This window comes from Adiantum capillus-veneris, chromosome 20 (assembly GCF_014529385.1).
Source record: "Adiantum capillus-veneris isolate H3 chromosome 20, ASM1452938v2, whole genome shotgun sequence".
NCBI lineage: Eukaryota > Viridiplantae > Streptophyta > Polypodiopsida > Polypodiales > Pteridaceae > Adiantum > Adiantum capillus-veneris.
This window is the reverse complement of record NC_140950.1, coordinates 140,502,844-140,516,702: the sequence shown is the minus strand read 5'-3', so window position 1 is coordinate 140,516,702 and position 13,859 is coordinate 140,502,844.

Genomic DNA, 13,859 nt, shown 5'->3' with positions numbered 1-13,859 from the left:
AGGTTTCTATATAAGCAACCCCTTGCCTCCATTGTATACACATCAGCTATTCATTGCCAAAGTTGATTGGTTCAAGAGACTCTCTCTCTCTCTCTCTCTCTCTCTCTCTCTCTCTCTCTCTCTCTCTCTCTCTCTCCTTGGTCTTTACGCTTCCGCACCGTCGACTTTGACAGGTCCCCTATCCTCTGTATCCCGTTCTTTATCTTTATCTTTCTCATCATCTTCATCCTTATCATCTTCTATATTTGTGGTCAAGTTCTCCATGAGTGCTTGATTTGGCCAAGGTACTTGTGTATGTAGAGCTTTTAGCCTCCATATCATCTGCCTGCTTAAGGTCTGCTATAGCTTGGTTTTGCTCATTAAGAACCACCTACATGAAATGTGTAGTTATGGTATCACACTTCCCAATCTCTGAGATTTGTGAAAGTGTTTGGGTGGAGAACTCACTTGCCGAAGTGGGTGAAGGGAACCAAGAATGCACAAGTGTCTCGACACGAGTAGCAAATGGAAGCAAAGATATTGAAACAGGAGGCTCTGTAGTAGAGGGGTCTATGGGAGCAGGAGGTGAAGGAATGGTTGCAGGGTTGTGCATCCTCCTCGTAGTTATTCTAACTCAATCCATGAATGCTCCACTCTTTGTGCACCTTGAGATGATAGTAGCCATTACTGACATGACATTCATGCATTGGCCTTGCCTCATAATCATTATTGATAGGATATCTAAAAAGATAAGCATTTAAATGTAGTGCCAGTGACCGTTGTGGACTTCAGATCTCTTTTGATACCTAACAAGCAAGACTAGAGTCTAGAAACCCTCATATCATTCTTTGGATGAATGTCATCAGATACTATAACCCTTCTAATCTGATAAAAAATAGATCTAGTGGAGGGCTTTCAAAATCAGATGTGTCAGTGCCTTGAGGATCTGGTGCTAGAGATTCTTCTGGTTTGGAATAGAACAACTTAATCTTGACTCCATTATAGACCCCAAGAAGCATCAATCCAAATAAGTCCTTGAGTCTGACTGTGCCATTAGAGAAAACCTAGTCTACTTCATATGGTCATGACCATGCTACCTTATGATTGGGCTTCTTTTGGCCTAACTTTGACTGATATGACAAAGCCAGGTTTTTTTTCTAAACTCCCTTACTTTGAGCTTACTACCATGCCAGTGTTTCCATGCCATCTTTGCTTGGTTTTTTCTAGCTTGAGTAGCTCATCCAATATCTTATTAAGTTGTAATCCATATCATGCTCTATAGGCAATGTGAGACTGGTAACAACAAATTCCACGGTGTTTTATACACCATTTTGAATGGTGTCATCTCGGTTGTAATCTTATACAATGTTCTAGTATGCCCAAAGTGCCATCTGAACCTTGTTATTCCAGGTGTGAGGTTCCTTTCGAACTATCTCAGTCAGAATGATCTTAATAGTCTTGTTGCTATCTTTAGCTTGTCCATTGCATCTAGAATAGTACAATGTATACTTTTGATGCTTGATTGAGAATAGTGCCATTAGAAGTTGAATAGTTTTATTTATCAAATGGGTTCCTTGATGTGAAACTATCTCAATTGGATAGCCATATCGACATACAATGTGTTCATATAAAAACCATGCTATGTTGTTAGGAAATGAAATAGCATCTGCCCATTTCCTTACATAACATGTAGCCATGACTATATACTTAATTCTATCTGGGAATGCCCTTCTTAAACAGTCCCGTGAAATCTAGACGCCATTTCATGAATATTCCAAATGGTTGTATTGTGGTCAAAGGTGTCATGTCTTCTATAGTGGGGATTTACCCATTCTCTAGCAAATATCACGTATGTTGTAGTGGATCTACCCCATTCTCTGGAAAATATCACATGTTTTGCAAAAGTTTTTGACATGTGACATCATGCTCTGCCGCCATAAACCTGCTCGTGCATTATCTTCTTATAAGTAATTTCAGTAGAAAGTGTTCCCATGAACGCCCACTGTGGGCTTCAGTGATCACTTGCATCCTTCCTTGCATTTGTACACATATTCTCAAGACCCCATCAATACCCAATCTATACAAGGATCCACTTATAATAGTGAATTCTGATTATAAGGGCCTTTTTACTAGACTAAAATCAATATTCTAGAAAACCTCCATATTGCAAAAAGTCAAATGTTAGAGTAAAGGTAGCATGCACCTTGTCTCGAGGCCGGATGTCCAATGTCCGACCATCCACTAAATTCATTGAGCACTGAACTTATTGTTCTACATAAAAAGGGTCTCATTCACTTAGTAGTGAGAACTCCACCCACAAGCAGTCTATCACTCTACACACACCCACACCACACAACTTCTACATTGGCATGATGTTCAACAGGTATCAGAGCATAGGGAGAGTGGCAAGGGAACCTTGAAATTGCGTCAAAGAGAGTAGAGCAAAAGAAGGAACAAGATTTTTTATAGCTTTTTTGCCAAATTTGGGCTGCTTTGGAGCACTATTTTTTGCATATCTTCGTCACACAGAGTTAGATGGATATGATCTAGGAGTCTAGGTTGAGAATTTATCACGTTCCAGATATGATGACAATATTTGTTTTGTGAAATTCCATTCAAGATTTTAGTAGATACAACAACAATAGGTTTCTTCTCTATTTTGAGACCAAAAAACAATGGTTTTGGTGTATCTCTCACACTTGAACTCGGATCTATATGATCTAAGTATTAAATATGGAGCCTAATCTACCCTTGTAATTTTTATTCCAAAAAACTCACACTTGTAAGGCCCCCATTATGAGAAGAAGCCATCGTGTGTGAGAAAAATCACTTGGCAAAAAACCAAAAATTCAATTCCTTTTTGCCATAATATCATGGCTAGATGGCGGTCAAAAGTGACTGGAAAATGGCTTGTTGGTGGTCGGTAGTCAATGGCCAGTTGGTTGATGACTGGTAGTCAATGGCCAATGGCCAAAAATATGAGAAAAGCCATCGTGCGTGAGAAAAATCACTCGACGTAAAACCAAAAATTTATATTCCTTATTCCAAAATGTCATGGCTAGATGGCGGTCACGTTTCGTAAAACCAAAAATTTATATTCCTTTTTGCCAGAATATCATGGCTAGATGGCGGTCAAAAAGTGACTGGAAAATGGCTTGTTGGTGGCCGGTAGTCAATGGCCAGTTGGTTGATGGCCGATGGCCAAAAGTATATGGCTAGTGGCTGAAATTCAATGGCCGGTGGCCGAGTTCTACTTGTACTTGTCTATACAAGGGTGGCTACACATGGGTGCATGGATGATTGTCTTTGATGAGAGAGGGCAGCTCATAGAGGCTTCTTTTGGCCTATAAAAGGAGGACTCTTCTACACAAAACAGTGGTAGAGGGTGTGAAGTGGTGGTGAAAGAGAGTGAAGCGGGCGGGAGGTCTATTAAGGGTTGCTAATCCCTTTGTAACTACTTCTAGTTTGAAGTACAAAGCCATTGAGTGGCTACTTTTATATAAACGTAGCCCACACTTGGGTGAACCATGTACATTGTGTGTGCTCTCTCTCACTCACTCTTCTCTAATATCTCTCTTGTGTGTGAAAGTTCAATATACCACTCTAATCTCTATTGGCTACTTATTTATTCCTAATATTGTTTTTGGTATCAGAGCGAGGTTTACTAGTAGCTAAAATATCTAAAGGAAAGGATTCCTTGAATTGAGTGAAAGTGATGGTAGGGGAAGGCAAGTTCAAAATTGAGAAGTTCAATGGTAATAACTACCAACACTGGAAGATGCAGATCAAAGACTATCTCTACCAAAAGGATATCTATTTGTCACTAGGCGGTCTTGCAAAGAAGCCTGCAACAATTGAAGATGAAGCTTGGAACGTCCTTGATTGAAAGACATGGGAATAATATGGCTATGCTTGGTGTCAATGGTGGCATTCATGAAGACCACGGAGAACTTGTTGAAGTCTCTTGGTGGCCTCTATGATTAACCATCCGCCTCAAATAAGGTATTTCTCATGAAGTGATTGTTCAACATCCATGGAAGTTGACGATGCGGTGTGGCACTTTTGTCTTGGACATATAAGTGCCAAAGGAACACAAATCCTTCAATCAAAAAAGATTCTACTATGTTTGAAGAAAATAGACTTGGCATTTTGTGAGGAATGTGTTTATGGTAAAGAAAAGCGGGTTAAATTCCTTAAAGTAGGAAATGAAAGAAAAAAAAAGGCTTGCATTGGTTCATTTTGATGTATGTGGTCCTACTAGTACACCATCTTTTGGTGGCTCATTGTATTATGTAACAATCATAGATGATGCAACAAGGAAGACATGGGATTATCCAATGAAAAATAAATTCAATGTATTTTCTGTATTTCAAGGTGAAAAATCTTTGTGGAAAATAAAGTAGGTACTAAATTGAAATTCCTTAGATCCAACAATGGAGGTGAGTATTACAGTAAAGCTTTTGTAAGGAGTCTTGGAAAGGATGAACATGGCAATCAAGGATTGAGCAAGAAGCACGAGGCTGCATGCAAGTTTGCCGCTTGAGCTTTGGGTAGAAGTAGTAAGTACATACGTGTACTTGATAAACCGATCACCCTCAACGACACTACATGGAGGAACTCCAAGAGAGGCGTGGATATGTAAAGTAATGAATTATGCATTTCAAAAAGTGTTGGATGTGAGGCCTTTATGCACATAGAGTGAAGCCTAAGGTCTAAGCTAAATGCAAAGTCCAAGGAATGTTTTTTCATTGGCTACGGAGGAATGGACTTTGGGTATGGCCTATGGGATTCTGAAGATGATAAAATATTTAGGAGTAGGGATGCTATTTTTAATGAACAAAATATGTACAAAGATTACTTGGAAAGAAAACAAACAAAGAATTCAGGTGATCAGTACATGGATCTCGAGGACACAAGGAGTGTAAGTGGTGACAACTTGCAAGAACATCAACAAGATGAGGAACCTCAACCTATACCCCAAAGATCTACAAGAGTAAGTAGTCCCAAAGAGGTTCATTCCTTCCTTCAGCCATCTCTTAGTCTCAAATTTTGGAGAGCCAGAGTCATACAAAGAAGCCATGCAACACGAATCCAAAGAAGAGTGGTTGAAGAGCCTACAAGCAAAGATAGACTAGTTGCATCGTAATCAAACATGGAAATTTATTGATTTTTCTAAAGGTAAAGGGGCTCTACAAAACAAATGGGTGTACAAGTTGAAGGAGGAAGAAGGCGGAAAGAAGAGATACAAGTCTAAGCTTGTGATAAAGGGGTTTTCTCAAAAGAAAGGTATTGATTTCAATGAAATATGCTCTCTTGTTGTAAAAATTAAATCCATTAAACTTGTTTTAAGTCTTGTGGCTACTCAAGGCTTGAATCTTATTCCTCATGGAGGAGGAGATTAACATGCTTCAACCAAAAAGGAGTATGAAGAAAAGGGCAATGAGAAAATGGTTTGCACGTTAGAGAAGAGCTTGTATGGTCTACAATAAGCATTGAGATAGGGAAACTTCATCAATGGATTTTGGATATGGATTCAAAAGATGCATCTCAGATCACTGTTTGTACACAAAGAATTTGGGAGATGGAAATTTTATCATCCTAATGTTGTATGTTGATGACATGCTAATTGCAAGTGCTAACATGCAAGATGATATAAGAGACCTAAAATAAGACTTCTTTAATAAAATTTCAAGATTTAGGTGTTGCAAAATGGATACTTGGTATGAAAATATCAAGGGACAGGATAAAGAAGACACTAACACTATTTCAAGAAGAGGATTACATCAAGAAGGTAGTAAAAGGTTGCAAAATGAAAATTGGATAATTGGTATGAAAATATCAAGAGATAGGATGAGAAAGACACTAGCACTATCTCAAGAAGAGGATTACATCAAGAAGGTACTAAAAGGTTTGCAATGCAAAATGCAAAATCGGTTTCTACACCTTTGGCTAGTCACGTTAAACTAACCAAGGATATGTGTCCAAAGACACAAGAGGAGATAGTCTATATATCTAAAGTTCCACATGCTACAATGCTAGGTTCTCTAATGTAATCTATGGTTTGTACAAGGCCAAATATTTTGGAGTTGTAAGTAACTCCATAGATTATCTAGGTAAAGAACATTGGCAAGTTGTGAAATGGATACTTAGGTACCTAAAAGGGAAATCCATGGATGCTTTATTTTTGGGAGGTACTTACATTTTCTTGCAAGGGTATGCTGATGTAGATATGGTAGATGACAAAGTACTCAAAGAAGCACTAATGGCTATGTCTTCACTATTGGAGGCACAACAATATAAGTTGGCCTTCAAAGTTGCAGAAAGTGGTCTCATTTTCTACCACAAAAGCATAATATGTAGCTTTTTATGGAGGCTAGCAAAGAGATTTTGTGGCTTCAAAAATTCTTGGAGGAGCTTGGATACAAGCAAAATAATTATGTCTTGTACAACGATAATCAAAGTGCCATTCATCTTGCAAACAATTCAAGCTTTCATGCAAGGACGAAGCATATAGAAGTGAGATAGCACTTCATACGTACTCTTTTGGAAGAGAGACATCTAAAGCTTGAAAAGTTGTACACACATGAGAATCTTTAAGCCATGTTAACAAAAGTGGTTAACAAGGAGAAGTTGAACTTTGGCTCATCTTCAATTGGCATTCAAGAATAAGAAGCCAAAACAGAAAGCACTCAAAGGTTTGGTAGAGATCAATCTCCAAGTGGGAGATTAATAAGTATGGAGCCCGATTTGCCCCTCAGTAATTCTTATTCTTGAAAACACATATTTACAAGGTCTCCGTTATGAGGAGAAGCCATTATGCGTGAGAAAAATCACTCACCAAAAAACAAAAAATACATATTTCTTTTCATTGAAATATCATGATCAGATGACGGCCAAAAAGTGATCAGAAAACGGTCGGGTGGTCAGTGGCCGGTAGTCACACTGATTGACTGGCCAATGACCGATGGTCCATGGCTGGAAGGCTATGGACGGTGGCTGAAATTCGATGGCCGATGGCCGGCGTTCAACGACGGTGGCGAGTTATACTTGGACATGTCTACATAAGGGCGGCTACACATGGGCACATGGATGGTTCCCTCTCATGAGAGAGGGAGATCCATAGAGGCTCCTTTTGGCCTATAAAAGGAGGCCTCTTCTACACAAAAAACTATGGTAGAGGCTGTGAAGTTATGGTGAAAGAGAGTGAAGCAAGGCGGGAGGTCTATTAATGGTTGCTAATCCCTTTGTAACTTACTTCTAGTTTGAAGTGCAAAGTCATTGAGTGGCTACTTTTCCATGGACGTAGCCCACACTTGGGTGAACCACATACATCATGTGTGCTCTCTCTTCTCTATAATCTCTCTTGTGTGTGAACATTCCCTCTCCATGAAGTATGTTGCTCTAATCTCTATTTAGCTACTCATTTATTCCTAACACTAAGAGTCTAGCCCAAGGTTTCTCAACGTTTTAGATGCATTGAAAATATCAAAATTTTGAACGTTTGAAATTTTGAATGTTGAATTATTTGCAAAAACCTGCAATAAACTATGCATAGATGATTTGACAGCTGAACTCCTACAATGCTGAGCGTTATGTAGTTTGCGTATCCAGATACGTATGTGTCACTATAGTGCTATTAAAAAATTATCCTTCAAACAAAGAAGCTTCTACCAGGTTTGAAAGAAGTGGACTTAGAGTTCTGTGAAGATTGTGTTAAAAGAAAAAATAAAAGACTTGAGTTGGTTCATTGTGACGTTTGGGTCCTGCAAGTACACCATCACTTGGTGGCTCATTGTACTATGTAACATTCATAGACGTTGCAATAAGGAAAACATGGATTTATGTAATGAAGAATAAATCCGATGTGTTTTTCATATTTCAAAGGTGAAAAGGCTTTGTGGAGAATGAAACAGGTACTAAGGTTAAATGCCTCAGATCCGACAATGGAGGAGAATATTGCAGCCAAGCTTTTGAAAGATTTTGTGCTACCAATGGCATTTGGAGGCAAAGAACAACCCCAAGGACACCTCAACAAAATGGCATTTCTAAAAGGATGAACAGAACAATCATGGAGCGAGCACGAAGCATGCGACTACATGCAGGCCTGCCGCTTGAGCTTTGGACAGAAGCTGTAGTACATCTGTGTACTTAATCAATCGGTCACCCTCAACGTCATTGGATGGGGGAGTTCCAGAAGAGGCATGGATAGGTAAATCGGTGAATTATGCATTTCTCAAAGTGTTTGGGTGTGAGGCTTTCATGCACATAGATAGAAGCCTAAGATCAACACTAAATGCAAAGTCCAAAAAGTGTTTCTTCATTGGCTATGGAGAAGGTGACTTTGGGTATCGCCTATGGAATCCTGAAGATGGTAAAATCTTTAGGAGTAGGAATGTAATTTTTAACGAATAAAATATGTACAAAGATTACTTGGAAGAAAAAAAACAAAAGAAACAAGTGATAAGTACATGGAGCTTGAGGACGGTGAAGACTCAAGGACAACAAATGGTGACAATGTGCAACAATGTCAACCAAATGAGGAGCTTCAACCTATTTTCCAAAGATCTACAAGAGCAAGTAGACCTCTAGAAAGGTTCGTTCTATCCTTCAACCATCTCTTGATCTCAAATTCTGGAGAGCCAGAATCATACGAAGAAGCTATGCATCATGAATCTAATGAAGAATGGATGAAGAGTATGCAAGTGGAGATGGACTCACTATATTGCAACCAAACATGGGAGTTGGTTGAGTTGCCTAAAGGTAAGCGGGCACTTCAAAACAAATGGGTGTACAAGCTGAAGGAAGAAGAAGGTGGGAAGAAAAGGTACAAGTCTAGGCTTGTGGGGTAAAAGGGTTTTCTCAAAAGAAAGGTATTGACTTCAATGAAAGATTTTCTCCTGTTGTAAAAATGAACTCAATTAGGCTTGTTTTAAGCCTTGTGGCTGCTCATAATCTAAATCTTGAGAAAATGGATGTAAATACGGCATTCCCTCACGTTGACTTAGAGGAGGAAATTTACATGCTTCAACCAAAGGGGTATGAAGTAAAAGGTAAGGAGAAAATGGTTTGCAAATTAAAGAAGAGCTTGTATGGTTTAAAGCAAGCATCAAGACAATGGTACTTGAAGTTTGATCGATGGATGTTGATCATGGATTCACAGATGCAAGTCGGATCACTGCGTCTACACAAAGAATTTGGGAGATGGGAGGTTCATCATCCTAATGTTGTATGTTGACATGTTGATTGCAAGTGCTAACATGCAGGACATCAAAGACCTAAAAGAGGAGATGTCTAAATCTTATTCAATGAAAGATTTAGGTGCTGCAAAGAGGATACTTGGTATGAAGATATCAAGGGACAGGGCGAAGAAGACAATAAAGCTATCTCAAAAGGATTACATCAAGAAGGTACTAGAAAGGTTTGCAATGCAAGATGCAAAAACGGTTTCTACACCTTTGGCTGGTCACTTTAAACTAACCAAGGATATGTGTCCAAAGAGACAAGAGGAGATAGCCTATATGTCTACAGTTCCATATGCTGCAGCAGTAGGTTCTCTTATGTCTGCTATGGTCTAGACAAGGCCAGACATTGCACATGCAGTGGGAGTTGTAAGTAGGTTCATGGACAACCCAGGTAAAGAGCATTGGCAAGCTGTGAAGTGGATACTTAGGTATCTAAAAAGGACAACAATAAATGCTTTGTATTTTGGAGGAACTGATATTTTTCTAGAAGGGTATGGTGATGCAGATATGGCAGGTGACAAAGATACTCGAAGGAGCACTACTGGCTATGTCTTCACGGTTGGAGGCACAACAGTAAGATGGGCTTCAAAGCTGCAGAAAGTGGTCTCACTTTCTATCACGGAAGCAAAGTCTGTAGCAATGACGGAGGCAAGCAAAGAAATTATGTGGCTTCATAGATTCTTAGAAAAGCTTGGATTCAAACAAGACAATTGTGTCTTGTACAGTGATAGCCAAAGCACTATCCATCTTGTGAAGAACTCAGCCTTTCATTCAAGGACAAAGCACATTGAGGTGAGATATCACTTCATACGCACTCTTTTGGAAGAGGGACAATTAAAGCTAGGAAAGATGCATACAAGTGAAAATCCTGCAGACATGTTTACAAAGGTGGTCAACAAGGAGAAGTTGAGCTTTTGCTCATCTTCAATCGATATTCAAGGATAAGAAGCTAGGATGGAAAGTAGTCACAGGTTTGGTTTGATGATCAGTCTCCAAGTGGGAGATTGTTGAATATGGAGCCTGATTTACCCCTTGTAAATTTTTGTGTTAAAAACGCACATTTGTAAGGCCCCCATTATGAGGAGAAGCCATCGTGCGTGAAGAAAAATAACTCACCGAAATAGAAATCACTCGCCGAAAACCAAAATTTTCACGCCCACTCTCAAGCGGAATATTATGGCCGGACGGCGCCGAAAAGTGGTCGGAAAACGACCGGTTAGGTTGGCCGGTGGGCCAGTGGCTAAATTCAAAAGCAGACTTGTCTTCTCAAGGGCGGCCACATGTGGGCGGATTGGAGGGTCCGATTTGGACTTATCTACACAAGGGCAGCTACATATGGCTACCTCTCATAATCGAGGACAGCCCTTTTGGCCTATAAAAGGAGGCCATTTCTACACACATTTCACAGTGTGAAGTTGATGCAACAAGGTGGGTGTGAGATGGTGAGAGTGAAGCAAGGAGGGAGCTCCAAAAGGGTATAATCCCTTTGTAACCTACTTCTTGTTTTGAAGTACTAAAGCCATTGAGTGGCTTCTTTCCCGTGGACGTAGCATTGGGTGAACCACGTATATTGTGTGTACTCTCTCTCTCTCTCTCTCTCTCTCTCTCTCTCTCTCTCTACTCTATAATCTCTTGTCTGTGAAAATTTTCTCTCTCCATTAAGTAATCTACTCAATTATCTACTTAGCTACGTCATATTTCCTAACACTCCATCCATTGAAGATTCCTTCAGGGAAATGGGAGAGTATCTCTATGGATTATAAAGTACGATTACCTAGAACATAGAGGGAGCACAACTTTGTTTGGTAATAGTGGATACTAGATTAAGAAAAATGGCTAGGTTTATTCCAACCAAATATGATGTTAAAAATCCTGAATTGGCTGGATTATTTGTAGAAAATCTTTATCAATTATATGGATTACAAGAAGATATTGTGTCTGGTAGAGACAGAAAGTTTAATAGCCATTTTTGAAGAGTTGTTTTTAGGAGGTTGGATACTAAACTAAGCATGAGCATAGCTAAGAATCCTCAAATACACTTAAAGGGTTAATCAAATCCTAGAAGATATGCTACGGCAAACTAATTGGGAAGAATACTTACCTATAATAGAGTTTGCATATAATAGTTCCAGGCACTCTTCTAATGGATAAGTCCATTCATGTTAATGTATGTGTTTTAGCCTAGCGGCTCCTCATGCAGTGGGATTGCAAAACAAAAAAGTTCAGGTAGCTAAAGACTTTTTAGAAGATATGAATGAAATGCTTAAACTTGCTAAAGACAGTATTGAAAGGGCACAAGATAGAGCAAAGACATATACTAATTTGGATAGAAGGCCTCTTACTTTTGAGGAAGGGGAGCAAGTTTATTTGAAAGTGCATGAAGAGTTTGAAACCATGAAGACGAGACCATGCCCAAAATTATCACCAAGGTATTGTGGATCATTCACAATACTGAAGAGAGTTGGAGATATGGCTTACAAACTCCAATTACCAGAGACAAGTGGCATACATCCAATATTCCACGTTAGCACACTCAAAAAGAAATTGGGTCAATCTGATAATCTTATTCAAGATGACTAGATAGCGGAACTCATAAATACTCAATCTTTTCCAGATGAACCAGAGAAAATAACAAACACTAGAGAAAAAAGAACTAGAAATACAATTTATAAAGAGTGTTTATGTAAGTGGAAAGATTGTTCTGAAGAGAGTTCAACATGGGACTGTTATCCAGAAAAGGTTTCCTAACTTTAGGATTGTTCTTTCAATGAAATTTTCGAGGACAAATTTTTTCTTGAAGGGGGAAGTAATGTGAAGTATCATATAGTTAGGGCATGCACACACTATGGCTAGGGGTTGTGTACCGTGAGAACTGCTTCTAAGAGCATGGATAAGGGCCAAGAAGGCCAAGTGTCAAACTAATAGGAAGTTTACCCATGCAGGCGGGTGATGTCCCTCACAATCATGAGAAGGGACAGGTGGAGCCATGTGTGTGTGTGTGTGTGTGTGTGTGTGAGTTGTTGGCGCACCTATGAGCTAAACGTACTATATTCTGAATGACCACAAAGCTGAACCGACTTTGTATCCCAACCAGTCCTATTTTTTGACACTATCTTCTCTAGAATCTTGATCAACACTTTAATTGAACTCTCGCTTCTCCAGCTTCTTGAGGATGATAAGTTGTTGATTTCTTGTGCAAATTCATATGTGTTTCACTCAACTCTTTAAAGACACGATTCAGAAAATGGCCTCCCTATTCACTGACTAACTCAATGGGGCATCCAAATCTAGTCATAATATTCTTATACAAGAATTTAGCCACTAAATTTTGTCGAATTGTCCTTCAATGCTACAACTTCTACCCACTTAGTACAATAATCAGTAGCTACCAAGACATACATGTTTCTTGTATTCTTTGCCTTTAGTTTGATTGGTTCCAACAAGTCCTAACCCAATTTCTAAAATGATTCTAAAGGTAATACAAGATTCAAAGGCATCCTCCTGTTTTAATTAGAAGGCTTCTCTTCTCTCTGACACAATATACACTCTTTAGCATCGGTGTGAGCATCTTCAGAAAAATAGGCCACCAAGCTCTGCTTGCAAAATTTTCCTTCCTGTAATTTCACTTGAGAAATGACCACCTGCATTCCCAAAATGTGCTTCCTGCAATACAACTATTTATTCCTCATCAAGAACGCATCTCTTGATAATATAATCTATTCTCTTTCATGTACAATGCTCTTGCTATCACCAGAATTGGCTTGCTCCTCAAAGAAAATGTCAGCACTGGTCTAATGTAAATGACTAAGGCGTCAAGACATCAGCTAAGAAAATCAATATTTGATCATACCAAGAATCTAAAATAAAACCTTTTACTAAAAACAAATTAGCATTGGGTAATTGATCCTGAATCCCTATTGAAAGTTTACCTGGCTCTAATCTATTCACAAAATTAGCCACTACATTTTTCTTCCCAGGTGTATGAGCAATCACAAAGTCAAATTCCTATAGCAACAACATCCACCTTGCTAATCTACCATGTAGTTGGGGTTTCTAAATCAGGTACAACAATGCCTAATGATCAACATAAAGATAATTCTATTACCCAATAGGTAATGTCTGAATTTATTCAGGGAATTTCTCATTACTAAAGGTTCCCTTTCAATCACACTATAATTTCTTTCTACTGATGTCATCGATCTACTGGCACAGTAGATTGGTCTATTTCACCCTTTAACTAACTGTTGCATTAGCACTGTTCCTATGAAAATATCAAATGCATCCACAAACAAGTGAGATGGTAAACTCCACCTAGGAGTTTGAAGAATAGGTGCAACCACCAACATCTTCTTCCTAATTTGAAATGCCCTCTCTTGAGATAGACCCCAAACATACGGAATATCCTTTTTTGTTAAATGACTCACTATTGTACTAACATTTGAAATACATCTTAAATGTCTACCATGAAACTTTACCTTTCCCATGAACTAGCTCAACCGCTTCATATTTTCAAGAACTAGAACTTTATGAATTGCGTCAACCTTTTTTGAATCAATGGCTACTCCATCTTTTGAAATAATGAAGCCCAATAATGTACCCTTTGTTATTGCAATAACTGACTTCTAAGGATTTGGGGAC